The 15,753-nt window shown below is 37.2% G+C and overlaps 1 protein-coding gene across 3 annotated transcripts in view; it reads left to right on the forward strand.

The window, feature by feature from the left end:
• The window catches only part of LOC117405690 (cGMP-dependent 3',5'-cyclic phosphodiesterase-like), a 171,831-nt gene that overhangs the window by 88,669 nt on the left and 67,409 nt on the right, over window positions 1-15,753 (forward strand). The gene's annotated exons all lie outside the window — the stretch shown is intronic.

Below are 15,753 nucleotides of genomic sequence, written 5' to 3' on the forward strand. Positions count from 1 at the left end.
TGCAAGACCAACAATGCTGCACTTGTACCCTGAAAGTAATGGATATGTTCATGAAGGTAATGCAGCAACCCACCGTGCCATAACTGTCATGAAAACAGAGGCTTCAAGCCACTTCCACAGCCAACACAAGCCCTGCATCTCAACCCCATTAAGTATGCTTGGGATGAGCTTTAACAACGCATTTGTCATCACATTTCTACACCAGTTTTGTGAGCTGCTGTATTAATGACACCTCCCTGCAACTTGGTTGGAAGATGCTGTCATGTCAAGGTAGTGATCAGGGCAAATGGTAACCCAACCCAATGTTAGATAATGGTCCAAGCAAAGTGACCAGACAGTGTAGTTTTAACACCAAAATGGTTAAATAAATTGCTGCTTTGACCTCTAGTGTTAACTGTATAGCAAAGATCTGAATTTCTGTATTTAAGATTTTAATACACTTGCTTCCATTCACTATATCCACTTATACGTTCATACCTGGAGCGGTCTTTGCGTAACCAGTATAAACAAGAAGCTAGTTAACATTAAAAAAATCTATTGAATATTTTTCGGTGCTTATAGTCAAGACTTAGAGTCATTGAGTATCTCATTATGAGACATAAAAAGAAAAGTATTGATGAATGAGGACACTTGGGCAAGGATCAGGTATTAACAAAGATTAATACCAGTATATTTAATTGACCATTCAATATATGGAATATGTTTTCAGCCAGGAACTTGGACATTTTTGTAGCTGAATACAGGTTTTCTTGTTCCCTTCTATGGCCAGAGCCAAAGGAAATGGGATGCTGAAGGTCGTTGATACAATTCCAATTAAAACTAATGTTCCAAAAGTCCTCTGCACTGTCCTTATTATTATTATATATGCTGCAAACCTATTTTCTTCTTGATTGTTTTTGGCTTTTGAGAGACACAATATTGGCAACCATTCAAAACAATAATTTGAGACAGTGGATACATTTAAAGTAAAGTAGTTTTACATGTTTATGATTTGATATTACTAATACAGTATTAGGTAGCAATCTATTGTAAATGCTTCACCCAGCCTCCCCGGTCCCCCATTGCATCTAGACATATTTTAATTTACAAACTGTGGGATTCAAGTGAATAAAAATACCCTTGCCGGACTGTAGTGTTTCAACACATTTATTTCAACACAAAACTCAAGTGATGAATAACAAGCAAAAAGCCTTTACTTCATATAGAGACTGAAATCAAAACCCTGTGGGGATGAAAATGTTACTCCCTCGTCTACCTGACCTCATCACCACTGGGTTGACCATTCAGAGACCAGTTCTCTGTAGAGTGACCATGCTAATCTTTAGCTGTGGCCTGTGTGGAAGGGAGTGCAGCATGTGAAGTGTTTGTGCTGCATAGCGATGACAGCAGGCCACCTCGCAACGAAGGTCCTTGTCAGTGACGGCTGGTTGGTTCCCCTCTGGGCCTTTATCTTGCACAGCTACAGTCAGTCCAAAGTGCCAGCCCGCATTTCTATCACAGACATATGTCAGTCTCTTTGAATTTTTCGCTTTTCAGCTAGCACAGGTCCCCCTAGCTTAGAAGCATTATCAGCAGAAACTGGTGGAAAGAGAAATACATGGAAGAAGTGTGATATAATATTGATTCTTATGTGGTAGCAAAAAAAAAAAACAACTTAGTCTGAAGACCTTGAATAAAAACTGGATAAGAGTAAGTGGACACATATGGTTTCAGCTCAAATGAAAAATGGAACAAGAAGAATGGTAAGCAGAGATCGAGAGGAGTGAAGAGTCATTAGGGGGCATTCGATAATCTATGGAATTTTCAAGTTTACAAAAGGTTGTGTAAGACCAGACATTGAATGCTGAAGCTGCATGGTGCCTTCTGAGTATACTTCTCATTGAAATAAAGGACACAATGATAGTTAACATACTTGGGACAAACACAATGTTTTGAGCTCTCAATAAATTATCCCATATCGTCTGGATTATTCCTTGTTGCTCTTTCTGCCGTCATTCTGTTGATCTTTTTGAAACAATGTATACATTTTTATTTTTGCAATATTTATTTTTAAAATATTTTCCCTGGAGCTGTTCGAATCTTCTATCCTACTTGTGGCTTAGTATTAATAAGTATTAAGTTAATTGATTTGGGAAAAGCCCATGATGAATATGCAGAGTTTGCCAGCCAAGTTGTTTCCATTACAATGTGAACCAGGTGCGTGTCTGGAAATGGTGAGGTGAAACTCAAAGTCAAAAAGTTTTGGATGATGTCTTCATATATTTTGCGGAGGCATTAGCCAAACTTTTGTTGAATCTGAGTGGACCCAAGCTAAATACTCTAAAAGACCCAGACAGATGGGTTCAAGTAGCGGAGGGACACAGACATGATAGTACCCCATTTAAAAGCAATTTCCTCTTCATGATGATCAGCTTATAAATAGATTTACTTTTCTTGTTCTCCTGAGCCTTCCAAGAGAGTTAAATCAATATTGCACGCTACCTCTAAAACACAGTAATAAGGGTCATGCACAAGAAATACATAGCAAGTAGTCACTCTCTTTCTGGTAACGTAGAAAACATACCGAATCTTATTGGATGGGGGGGTCTACTGTCCAAAACACAAGGAGGAAAAACTCACTGTTGGGATGACTGCTATAAATTCACTATTTGTTGGCTGCATATGTAAGATGGTCTTTTTATACTGTTAAAAACATTTATTTAATACAGAAATGATGTTATTTTATTAAACCATAACATACAGCCTTTCTGGTAAATTCTACTGGGACAGACAGCCAGGGGAGCACTTCCTGCCTAGCGGAGAGGAATGTGACAGGTTCCTGAAAGTCCCATGGGAATTATGTCTGGTCTACACTGTCACAGGCTATGCATTCTCTTGGGAAACAGTAACTTTCTAAAATTGGAATAAGCTATTTCTTATAAACATTCCATAGTGGGACATAGTGGGATTCAGACCTGCACACACAAGTTTCTATTAATCAAACAAATGTGAAATGCAGCAGTTATTTTGAGTGATTATGTGGTGCATACAGGCCATCCAATTGATGGTTCAAGCACAGGGCTCAATTGCTGTGGTTGACGTGTGGCACTAACTGAACTGCTACTTGATATTCAACTGAGTCCAGGGTAGAGACTGAATCCCCTTGTGAAAAAAAACCCTGCCTTTTGAACCAGTTGTTCAGAAAGAAACTTATTTTGTGTGTAACAACCAGTAAACACCACAGTGCACTTTTTCAAAGAGATTGTATAAAAAACAAAGAAAAATAAAAAATTCTATTTGGGGCTCAGCAAAAGGACAATTCCCTGAAATTAGAGGTTTCGATTTAAAAGCTGTATATCAGACGAGGAATGCGGGCAGTACTCAATGAAAGCAGAAAATCGATACCTCATAAATGTTTCTGAACATAGAACAAAAAAGCAGTGACCTTCTCTGCCCTGCGAAAGTCTGGAGGAAGAGCAGACAACCAGCGCCCTCTGATGTGCTTTATGGAACAACATGAGTGAAGAGATGCGCCATTATTCACTTTTGCAGGCCCATTATGCAAAGATGAGGCCCCTTCTCAAGAACGTGTAGCTCTCCAGGACTGCTTGAGAAGTCGTTTTAAGAAGCATTTTACTTTTGAGGTGACCGTATCCATTTCTAGTTGATTCTGTCTACTTTCCATTTGTTCCCAATCCTATTTGAATCCTAAATACCCCAAGTTCATTCTATATTTTTGTAGCCTCAGCGTCCTCTCATATGAGTGGAATGGGATTGCTCTTACAGAAAATTGAAAAATACCATTGTAATAGAATAATAATGACAGTATATTACCCCAAAGAAACATTAGCATAACTTAGCAGACCACTGTTTTACCATAAATAGCAAGACATTGGATTTGTAACAAATAATGCAGTTTCCCTGATATGGTAGCACATAATAAATTCCTTTCTCCAAATTTGAGAGATTGTTCTCTTCTCTCACAGAGCCACTACATGACTTTAAAAGGATTCAATCTCCACAGTTCTCAGACACATGCTTGAACATATCAGCTAAAATTATTGCTAGTTATGGCCTTGATATCAGTTACAGTGGAGTGCATACATAAACAGAATGCTTTGTGTGTCTAGAAAACCATAGTTGCACAAAGTGTAATACGTCTACAGGATTCATTGTCCTGCCTGGGCTCCAGCCTCCAATGGTTTTAAAAATGGATGCTAATAAGCACTGTGGTTCAATAATTTATTTGCTGTTTACGTCTGGCCTGTCAGTTTTATTTATAATGAATGAGCATCTCAGCCCAATGAATTGAATGGAAAGGTGTGAGCTGGATGCAAACCAGTAACCTAATGTTCAAAGACGAATGTCTTACCATTCAACTAAAGAGCAAGCTCTGTAGTCAACAGGCAAGTACTGTACGTGTCTATTGCTCATGTCAGTATTATTAACTCATCAGCGAATAGGAGGAGATGCATTACATACCCCCCCCCCCCCGCTTAATCAAAGCTCGGCCTCGAGGGCAAACACAGTTTCAATGTTGGACTGTCACAGCGAACACTCACCTTTCCCCAGTATCCACTGATTTTAGAGAATCATGTCTCCCAACCCAGCTTATTATGCAAAGATCTTATGCAAAGAAGGCATTAAATTACCTGTTTCAACCACAGGGATCAGGATTGTTTCCGTAGGGCGACACTGTAAACTCTTGGTCTTTTGAATTTAATGGCAACGCAAGGGCTGGATGCAAACCAGTAACCTCACGTTTCAAAGATGACCGTCTTACCATTCAACTAAAGAGCAAGCTCTGTAGTCAAGAGATAAGTACGTGTCTTATGCTGCTGTCCATATCCATACCGACTTGTTTGTGATGAGATAAAGCTACAAAAGATTTGCGTTCTGTTGTATCTTTATGAGAGAATTCCCAGAGGTTGTCACTGACTGAATTCAGAGGTGCAGTTCAGTTAATGAGAACGTGGTGTGTAGTGCAGTATCAGCCATCTAATTTATAAAGACGGTATCTACTGGCAAATACATATAGCAGCTTACAGTACCGTATTCCTTCGAATTTAAGACAACCTCAAATTTAAGACACAGTCCAAATTTACCACCCTCGTTTTGAGGCAAAAATAAAACATCAAATAAATATGCATTTACAAAGACACAACCTCAAATGCACCTTTGTATCATACCAAACTGACACGAAACGGTGTTATTGTGGATTAACCACAGAGCTTGTTTATTGTGCTGCGCAATTGTGATAGAGCCCTGGCAAACTTGCCTCAGGTAGCCGAGGAGAACACAGACGAGACTGAGATAGAGATTGACGTTGATACGCCGACACAGGCGCACGGGATTTAATCAATAAACATAAACAAAAAGTAAACAATAATGTCATGTGACGCTACCAGCGATGGTAGCGCACAGAGGACGATACACGACTGTACAAACACTCAAAAATAAAAACACAATACAACAAACTATAAATCAAAGGTGCCGTGAAAACGGCAGGCCTTGCAGCAGCCCCGATCACAGTGATCGCTATGTTTTTATACTAACGCTCTGCTGAGACACGCCCACCTGCCTGCTGGAACAGCTCATTGCTTTCAGCTGCTGCTCCACACAGACAGGTAATCGTCCACGGCGGAGCGCAACATCAGTTAAACAATTAATTAAATCAATTTACAACAAATAATGCAAACATATACAATAAAACTACATATTTCCCCATGTGTAGGGCTTCCGCCCTGCCACAGCAATGTAGAATACTTAAGATGGCATCTCTGTCATACACACACCACTCACTCACTTACGGGATCACACATCCTGGCAACAGCAAGCACGACACAACACTCCACGGCAACATGTAACCCAGCAACCACAACAGCATTGAACATTGCTTGGCATGTCGAAAAATACGGGGGTCTGATCAGCATTTCCGATCTGTCCAAGCTGGTACTGTTTGTTAGAAATGCTGAAATTGTAAACATTTCTCTTGGAATTCCTCAGGAAGCTTGGTTTGTTTTTTCTCAGCAGCGTCATGTTTGTGCTGCTTGTGTATTCAGACAGACAGACGCCTTCGTTGTCTTTTCCGGCAGTCAGCCACGTTGCTGTTCGTGTACTCGGGTCACGCCTTTTGTTGGCAATCTTAATACATGCATCATTATACTGTAGTCGAATTTAAGACGCAGGCTATTTTTGAGAAGCAAAAAATGATTAAAAAAGCACATCTTAAATTCGAAAGAATACGGTAATTAAATTAGGAATTGTGGGAGTTTATGCCTGGCCAACAGGTGTGGTGTCTGCACCAATCTTGAGCATGTGATGCTAGTCAATTGATTTAAATGTACAGTGATTTCAGTGCTACAATCAACAGTAACATCTATTAATTTGGAGTGACACATTCTATATGTTTTTTACCCTCTTCATGGTTCTTGATTTACTAAACCATTTTTTAACAGATTGTATTCATAAAGTAATATGGACAGGGGTGTTTTTACACAACATCTTGTGTGAACAGGACAAAAACTACAACAATAATGCTTCTGCTTTGCAATAGTAATACAAAAAAGACAATTTTGTGTTTTCTGAAGTAAAGACTAGGAAAAAAAAAGCTAACATAGCATGATCGCCCAAGGGATCATGCTGCAAACTGCAAATGAAATCTTCTTAATCCTTGAAAAATGCATCACTGAGTTGTTCATAAAATGAACTTTATGCCTGAGTTGTGAGTTGTTGTTAGTTCACACAGAACATGTAGGGCCACCTACATTTTAAAGTTGCTATGTCTCCATGACTCCCCATTGGTCTTGAAATAAGTACTTTAAAGCATGACATGTGAAAGCTCTGCACTCTTTGGGCATTTTAGATCTCAGTGTCTGATCTGAGTGCACTTAAAAGTGCAGTTTGAGAGCAGCATTAGTCATTGACCATAGTTTTGGGATGTGATGTCTTTTATCTCTGCTTCAGCCAGTTCAGTTTTAGTGCAGTTGTTGTAATAATGATCTATATAATTTGATGGCTGGTCATCGGGGGTGAAATGAGTTCAGGTGGGCTTCTGTCTTGTGTTTGCTTCATGAAATACACCTTCACATTCATGAATGTTTTAGAGAGAGACATTCCTTCTGTGCTGCTGTCTCAGCATCAGTTGGTAGATCATGCAGAAAAGATTTTGGATAGGTAGGCACAGCAGTCTGTCTGCCTGTGTGTGTGGAAGAGCAGAGCTGTAGAAGAGACGTCCTTTCATTCGCCCGGATGTAATTTAAAAAGAATATACGAGAGAGAACCAAACGTAAACGAATATACGAGAAAATACAAACATAATCTGAGCCATGCTTGGCTGTGGGGTCTGAGCTCCAGCATTCAGCAGCGTGACGTGGAGATGTGGCATCTAATTGAGTTGTCAAGCTAGGGATTGACACAATGATTGGGGTGATGTAGCTGGAGCCACCTGCTGTGTTCTGTAATTGCTTCAATCAGACTTCCCGCTTGTTGTGTATTAGTTTTGCACTACATTTTTTTCACTTGAATTAGACATCAAGCAAAACACAGGCCAGGACGTAAAGCTCTTGGAGGGTTGTTTTATTTTAAGTATTTTATATCTACTGTAGTACAGGGATAGGCAACTTGTATTAGCTATGCTGTAGCGTTACTGTTCAGTAAGGTCGTTGGTGATTTGTATGTTTATGCATGTCAAGTAAATGTACTGTAAATGAAACAATGTATTGAAGGACAACCATACATCACAATCTTATGAGGACCTGGTGCAATGTGGGCTGTACTGGAATGCTTACCCCATTTTTTTTTACAAACATTGTTTTTTATAAAGCACAAAATACTCAGAACAGCACTGTATTTAATAATACAATTCTGAAAAAAGGGACCAGCCTTTCAGATCAAGTTCAATAGAGTTAATGTCAGGACTGCCCAGTCCCTGACCACATTCCGGCGCCTCCTTAAGACTCACCTCTTCAAAGAGCACCTGTAGAACTCCTCTGTTTGTATCCTGGGACACTATCACCCTTCATGTAAATGTGCTTTATTTTGCTCTTATCAGCCCCTATTTTACTGCATTTAATCCTGTACTTCAGAATACTGTAATCTGCCAAGTTTTTAACCTGTAGTACTTTGTATTTAATCACATCCTGATGTAACTATCACTATTTAATCATATCCTGATGTAACTATCACTATTACCTGCTGTATTATTGAATTGTGGTTTGTCAAACTTGTACTTTACTTGAACAAAAGTTATTGTATTTCTTGCTCTTATTGTATTACTTGTATTGTAACGCTTGAAATGTTTTTGCCTACGATTGTAAGTCGCCCTGGATAAGGGCGTCTGCTAAGAAATAAATAATAATAATAATGTAATCAATAAAGTGTTGCACCTCCATAACATGTAGTCCTCCGGGTCTGAAGGGAAGTGAATTTTCGATTGAGTTTTCAACTGCTGCATTGCCAGGTATGATTAAACTGCAGCAGTAGTTTTGGGATGCCACAATAAACAGTGTGGTGTATCTATCTATGAAATGATCAATATACTAAACCATAAAACTGTATCTAAGCAGTCCATTAATGTCACTGGAAAAGGCTGTAGAAAGATAACAACTATTATACAGTGAGGTTTGGGGACTGTTTCTAATCACTGCTGGTTATAACGGATACTGAGGCATAAACAGAACTAAATGCAAGGGATTAGTTCAAAACTGGGAGTCAGAAGCATGAGAAGCATGTCTAATGGGATGTGTTCAGAATTTACAACATACCAAAGCCTACTATAAATAACATAAAGGCTTTTTAATATCTATATATATATATATATATATATATATATATATATATATATATATATATATATATATATATATATATTAAAAAGCCTGTATGTTATTTATAGAATAATCCCTTGCTTTCAATTCCGTTTATGCCTCAGTATCAGTTATAAGGATAACTGTAACATTCCAGCAGCGATTAGAACATCAAAGAACAGACCCCAAACCTCACAGCATATCTATCTAGTACAGAATTACAGCATTTAACCAAGCTGCAATAAAGCACTGGATTCACAATAAACTGCTACAAAATGCTAAAAGACAATATATGCTGAAAACACTGTAGGCAAAATGATGTGCATTCATTTTCACGCCAATAATAACAGCTTCTAAGCAGAGACTGAAGCACAGAAAGGACAATTGTAATAAGGTTCCCTGAAGAGGTATTAAGGGTTGTTTTTGTATTGATTCGTGCGTAACCAAGAATACCCTTCTAGTTATTAGTAGGATTTAGCTGTTAGCCCAGGGGTGAAAATTCCCTTACTGTTGAAGACGGGGGTTAGAGCTGAAGCCCTGTTCTTATAATACAAGTACATGCACAGTATTTTGTACTAATAACACATACTTACATACATTTTATGCAACACCTACTTTATACAGTATGTCAACCTAGCTCATATGTGAGAAACATACATTATGCATAATCAATATACTGTAGGTCTGGCTTCAGTTCATTCAAAAATATACCCCAAAACTTAAATATGTGTCGGTTGTGATATCTTATATAGTGTTTTTTAATGTTCCTAGGCTAACAGGATTTTCAACCAAGAAGTTCTATCCATCATCTTCTCAAGGATCTGCATCTACCTCATCCATTACAAATAAACAACAAATGCACTTCCTATTAAGTAGTATTGATCTTATGACACTGCGTGCTTACATAAGCAGCATGCAGGATCTATGGTTTAAGAGCTCTGTCAGCTGATTTTATTATTTTATTATTATTGAACAGATTATTCTGGTACTGAACATACACTTCAGTGTAGAGGGCACACACTGAAATCTATATCAAACCTATGCAGAGTTATATATTTTTGTTACCTTGTAATGATATGTTGCCATCCAAAATACTCTAGCGTTTATGAGGATGTTTACAACCAAGGTGTAGATGTACTAAAGTGTTGAGGCTGTCGCAATAGTCGCAAACCAGTTGCAAATGAGTCAGAAGTCTAGGATGAAATGTACGAAACAAGCGCAATGCTGTTAGCGACTTTTTAGGGAATGCTTTGCGGCAGCAGTTTTTCTTTGTGGCTCAACCTTAGATGAATATGAGGCTGTGTGGTCCAGTGGTTAAAGAAAAGGCTTGTAACCAGGAGGTCCTCGGTTCAAATCCCACCTCCGCCACTGACTCATTGTGTGACCCTGAGCAAGTCACTTAACCTCCTTGTGCTCCGTCTTTCGGGTGAGACGTAATTGTAAGTGACTCTGATGCATAGTTCACACACCCTAGTCTCTGTAAGTTGCCTTGGATAAAGGTGTCTGCTAAATAAACAACTAATAATTATGGGCGTTCCTGCATGCAGAGAGGTTCACAAATATTATAATGAGCTGTACTAAAGCTGTAGACAATTTAAAATATTTTTAAATTGCTGGCATTTCCCAGTCCACTTTTTCTCGTGCGTTGCCAGTTGTACTCAATGCATTTTTTGAGTACCTAATTTTCACTAAAGTCAGGGTGTACTTACAAGCCTTGAAAACAAATTTCTATGACATTTCTTGTTTTCCCATGTTGGGACCAATAGACTGCACACATGTGCCACTAACCCCTCCAGCTCATTCTGAGCATCTGTATAGGACCGTGATCTATTGTATGTTAATTGTCTAGGCTACTAAGTAGGCCAAGTTAAAAATAATAATAATTAAAATAAAATAATTTAGTTTCAATTTAATCTATTATTAATCTTTTATTTGCATATAAAACTTACAAAACTAACAAATAAATACATAAATAAATAAATAAATAAACCTCCTCAGATAAAGAATCACCTCTTGAAAACCTGAATACATTTTTTTTAGCGAAAACATAATACTACTGAAAAAACCTTTAAATACCTTTAAATACCTTTATTGATCAAACAGTGTTTGAAGCTAAACAAGATTAATCACAGTTGTAATTGAACATAGTAGGTTCTTTCTGGCTTTAACAAAGTTGGGAGGCTATGTTGTAACAATTCATCTTGCTGAATCATGTAACATTGTGTCCAACAGCTGAATTGAGTTCAAATTCTGGTACCTATTTATGTAGTTGGGTTTTTATATAATTATGTTAAAATGCATTTAAATGGATGTATTTGGTCACCCTAACACCCAAAATCAAGAGTACATTTACCAATTTGAAATAATCCAACTGGTAAAAAGTATCTGGGCTTTTATTAAATAAGAGGCAACATCTCAACGCAGTACCCTACATTCAAATAAATAAAATAATTGAACAAGTAAATAAATAAATCAGTAAATAAATAAGCAACCAACAAAGTTAAAACTAAAACGTTCTTTTAATTTCTGTTCTCACACGCGCCATCTTCCTGTAAAATAAACCATCAAAGCTTTCTTGCCTCTTTCACCTTTAAACCCAGCAGGCTGACTACATGTGCTGTGACAGATTTACTGAATGTCTTTCTCTCCCAATTTACATGTTACCAATTAAAAGAACAATGATTCTAAATGTTCTGACCTCCACATGAGTTTAAGCAGGATTCCAATGTGTAAATTCTCCCACTTCATTAAAGCCAGCACCAAGTGGCTTAATTAACTTTTCCGTTACTTATATATATATATATATATATATATATATATATATATATATATATATATATATATAGAGAGAGAGAGAGAGAGAGAGAGAGAGAGAGAGAGAGAGAGAGAGAGAATTTGAAGGTCACTGAATTTGATGCAGCTTACTGTAATTAAAGGTGATTTTAGTCTTGGCCATTAACCATTGTTCAAAACCAAGTAAGTTGGTGCAAGTAAGAAGAAGAGTTATTTTGTGTTTAGGTTTGATTGAGTAGTGATGTTTAATTAAGCAATCCATATTACCATCGAATGTGAAACGGTTCAAAGCTAGTTCCGTAGTATCAGCATACTTCCACTGTACTGTTTCTTTAACAGATTTGTGTCTGTATTTCTTTGCCTTGTTCTGCATTTGTAATTGATCCAGCATATTCTGTAATAAAATTGAACCAAATTCTTCCAATTTATAACCATAACCTTTTCTATTTGGAACTACTACAGCTGTGTGACTCAGGAAAACAGAAGCAGTCTGGGGATCAATAGCTCACACTCCAATACATCTCAAATACATGGCTTCTCAATCAATTGTATTATGTCAAACAAAAATCTAAAAGGATAAAGTGATTTGTACTATAGTCAGCTAAATATCTATAATGGTCAATAATTCAATATCCTCACACAGACGATCAATGAGTTTCTAAATGAGCAAGGAATTGGGTTTGCTACTATTCTATGCACCGCTAGCTTGTCAAGTACAAAAGAGGGATTGTTTAACAATATGCAAACATCTGCTGCAGTGCAGGTTTTTGTTTCTGTCTATGAGAGGAAGCTTTCAAAGGATTATTGATCCTTCCCAAAGCTGGTCTTCCCCCTCACACTAGCACAGCTTCTTGAGGGGGAAAGTGAGCCTGTTTTTATTTTTTTTTACAATTAATACAATTAATACGTTGGAACCTTTTCGTTCTGTTAAGGGTACGAGACACTTAATTTGCATGTTCAAACACAACAGCATCCCAGTCACCATACATGGTTGTGTGCGCAGATGAAGGGAATCCATTTTACTCCCCAGGCAAAGTTTCATCCTGTGAACATATGGGCCAGAGCGGAAGTGTGGTGTACAATATTACAAAAGCTGCATGTCTGTATTGTCTGTATATAAGCTCTACTGCTATATTACTGTATGTCTGGAAACAGTGCTGGGGCTTGTTTCTATATTGCAAAATCATAAGTTCAAATACAATAGGTCTTTTGACCAGTTTTCACCTGCTATCTTGATCAGTTTTCACCTGTTTTTATAGTTATGTCCAAAAGTTTTGCATCATCTTATAGAACGCATTTTGCTTCGTAAAGTCGAATGAAACCAGCTGAATAATGTTACGTTAACATATTGAATTACATACCGCTTTGTAGTTTTCCATATAGTTTTCTATATGCTTAACAAAAAACTGACACTGGGAAATATTTGAAAAATTTGACATTTTTCGAAATCTAACATGAAATACTATACTGTCTTCGAGTAGAATTTTGCAATATCATTTTGTAGTTTTGTAGTTTCTTTGATTACATAATGTTAAATTAAATATCTAAATTGCATATATAAATTATATATATATATATATATATATATATATATATATATATATATATATATACAGTAAAACAACAAATTATTACATAACATGCATATAATGGAAAATAGCATTGTTATTCCCATGTCATTTACATGTTTGGAATTTCACCATAACAACAGCATTGTGTTACATAGACCAATAAAGAATAATTTAATAAGGCTAATTTAATATTTAACTGAATAATTATTAAATCGGTTGAACATTTCTTTTCCTTTTTCTTCTTTTTCTTTCAGAAAAGATTCTGATAAAAAGGATTGCTATATCTTTTGAGTAATAGCCCAGATGTCAGCTATCTGGCAGATAAAATTGGCTTCACATGCAACAGGTTTATAGAAATTGTCGACTTTTGAATGTCTGATTCAAATGTCTCCCTTTAAAGTTCTGTAGAAAGGAGGCGAGTGTAATTTACATTAAAAGTATGCAAATTTGAAGACTGCTATTTTGATCTGAATAATCCTGGTTTAAACGTCTTTTTTTCCTCCAATTGGATAAATTTACTTTGGCTTTGTTCTGCCATCATTGGGTCTCCTATTTATCTACTGTTTGATCTTTCAGTATCTGCAAAGAGCATTTGACTTGTATGTGTGTATGCTACCGAATATTAAGAAAATGTGACTAATAAGTCATTCCAGTGCTCTTCTTAAATAACTCATAGTCTTGTTGCATCTGTAGTGCAAATACTTTGTGGATTGCGACCTCACATTTCTGGTATAACATTAGATTAGGCAAAAGCACACGGGTGGCAGAGTCACATTTTATATTTGGTTTCTCAGATTTCTGGATACAAGGCAAGTGGAATATGTATTTTTTATATAGAAATCTTTAAGGCGGTTTTTATATATAGTATAACTAATAATACTGGTGTTTCTGCAGGTGCCATTCACAATGACAATGTTATTGGTAATTGGTTCCACACTTTGTCTAACCCTTAACTCTTCCAGTTAGAATTACGCTAATGGACAGTCCCTTCCCCCCCGCCCCCAGGGCTGGAGTTCAGCAGATTGCAGTGAATCCCATTGCCCAATCATTGAGCCATGTAGGTCCCACGAGACCTGTAAATAGAGCCTACAGTGCTTGTTTTCATCTGCATTGAAAGTGAAGATGCAGTCATATTAAACCATTAGCATAATGGGTGGTTCATTACCAGAGGAATTGAATTGGGGGGGCCAGAGAAGTACTTCCTGTTAATAATTGCCTTGTATCTTCTGCTGTTCTCCATTAACATAAGCCAACTGGCTGCTAGCAATTTCCCCCCAAAGCCTGTGAGGCCTCTGCCTCCCTGAGATGACATTTCCCCGCAGGGAGGCACGATGCACTGCTAATGCATTCTGGCAGTAACTCCGGCCCAGAACTACAGGTTAAAGCGTGTTTTTTATTCTGATTGTTTTTTGAGTTTTTGTTTTATTTAGTGGAGGAGAGAAGTCCACTTCGACATATTATTATTATTATTATTATTATTATTATTATTATTATTATTATTATTATTATTCTTTAGCAGGCGCTTTTATCCAAAGCGACTTGCAGAAAATAAACTAAATATAACAATATAGAAATGACAGATTGAAAGACATAGCAGACATATAAAAGCAAATGAAGAATTATAACTATTTTAAATACACAACTAACTAACTAATAAAGTAACATAACATAACAACACAGAAACACCCAGAACAGCCCCCAAACAGCCAGTGTCCTTTCCCGATGTCCCGACACGATTGCCGCACACGATTGCTGCTCACACCGGCAGATCATATCAGATCATATCAGAGATATCAGGTGAATTACCATCCTGTATCAACACTAAAGGCCCAATTCAATGACCTTATACCTGTGAAAAAGCATTTTTGATTTTGATAAGGCAACAAGATAAAAATAATTCTCCATGCCCATTTTCTTTGATGCATGAATTTAAAACATGTTTTCACAACTAAACGTGAATTGGATTAAATTTATTATTTGATTTATATGGCATGCTTTATATGAGCTTGAATACAAATTAGGAGGCAGGCAGTAAAAGGGGCTTCCATTCCACTGTCCCCAACTCTTTTGAGTTAAAAATATCATAGGTCTGATTAATGTAGGCTCCCCAGTCCCTCAGCTCTACAAGATGGCCATTCCTTAATCACTAAGCTACACTTCCCCCTCATTCCCAGGTATCAGCACTGAACTGTAGCTATGTATTTATTTTTAATTTCTAATACAATGGTAATGTTTATAGCTTTGTAATATATTATGCATTGTAATGAAAATGATTAATTTTAATGTCCATAAGATAATGATTTTAATATAAGGGTGGGTGGGAATTTATTAAGGGAATTAATTTTAGTTGCATTTATTATGTTAACAAAAGTATTGGTATTTGGTATCTCCCTAAAGAAAAGGGCTTGTGACCAGGAGGTCCCCGGTTCAAATCCCACCTCAGCCACTGACTCATTGTGTGACCCCGAGCAAGTCACTTAACCTCCTTGTGCTCCGTCTTTCGGGTGAGATGTAATTGTAAGTGACTCTGCAGCTGATGCATAGTTCACACACCCGAGTCTCTATAAGTCGCCTTGGATAAAGGCATCTGCTAAATAAACAAA

Source organism: Acipenser ruthenus, chromosome 9 (genome assembly GCF_902713425.1).
Source record: "Acipenser ruthenus chromosome 9, fAciRut3.2 maternal haplotype, whole genome shotgun sequence".
Lineage (NCBI taxonomy): Eukaryota > Metazoa > Chordata > Actinopteri > Acipenseriformes > Acipenseridae > Acipenser > Acipenser ruthenus.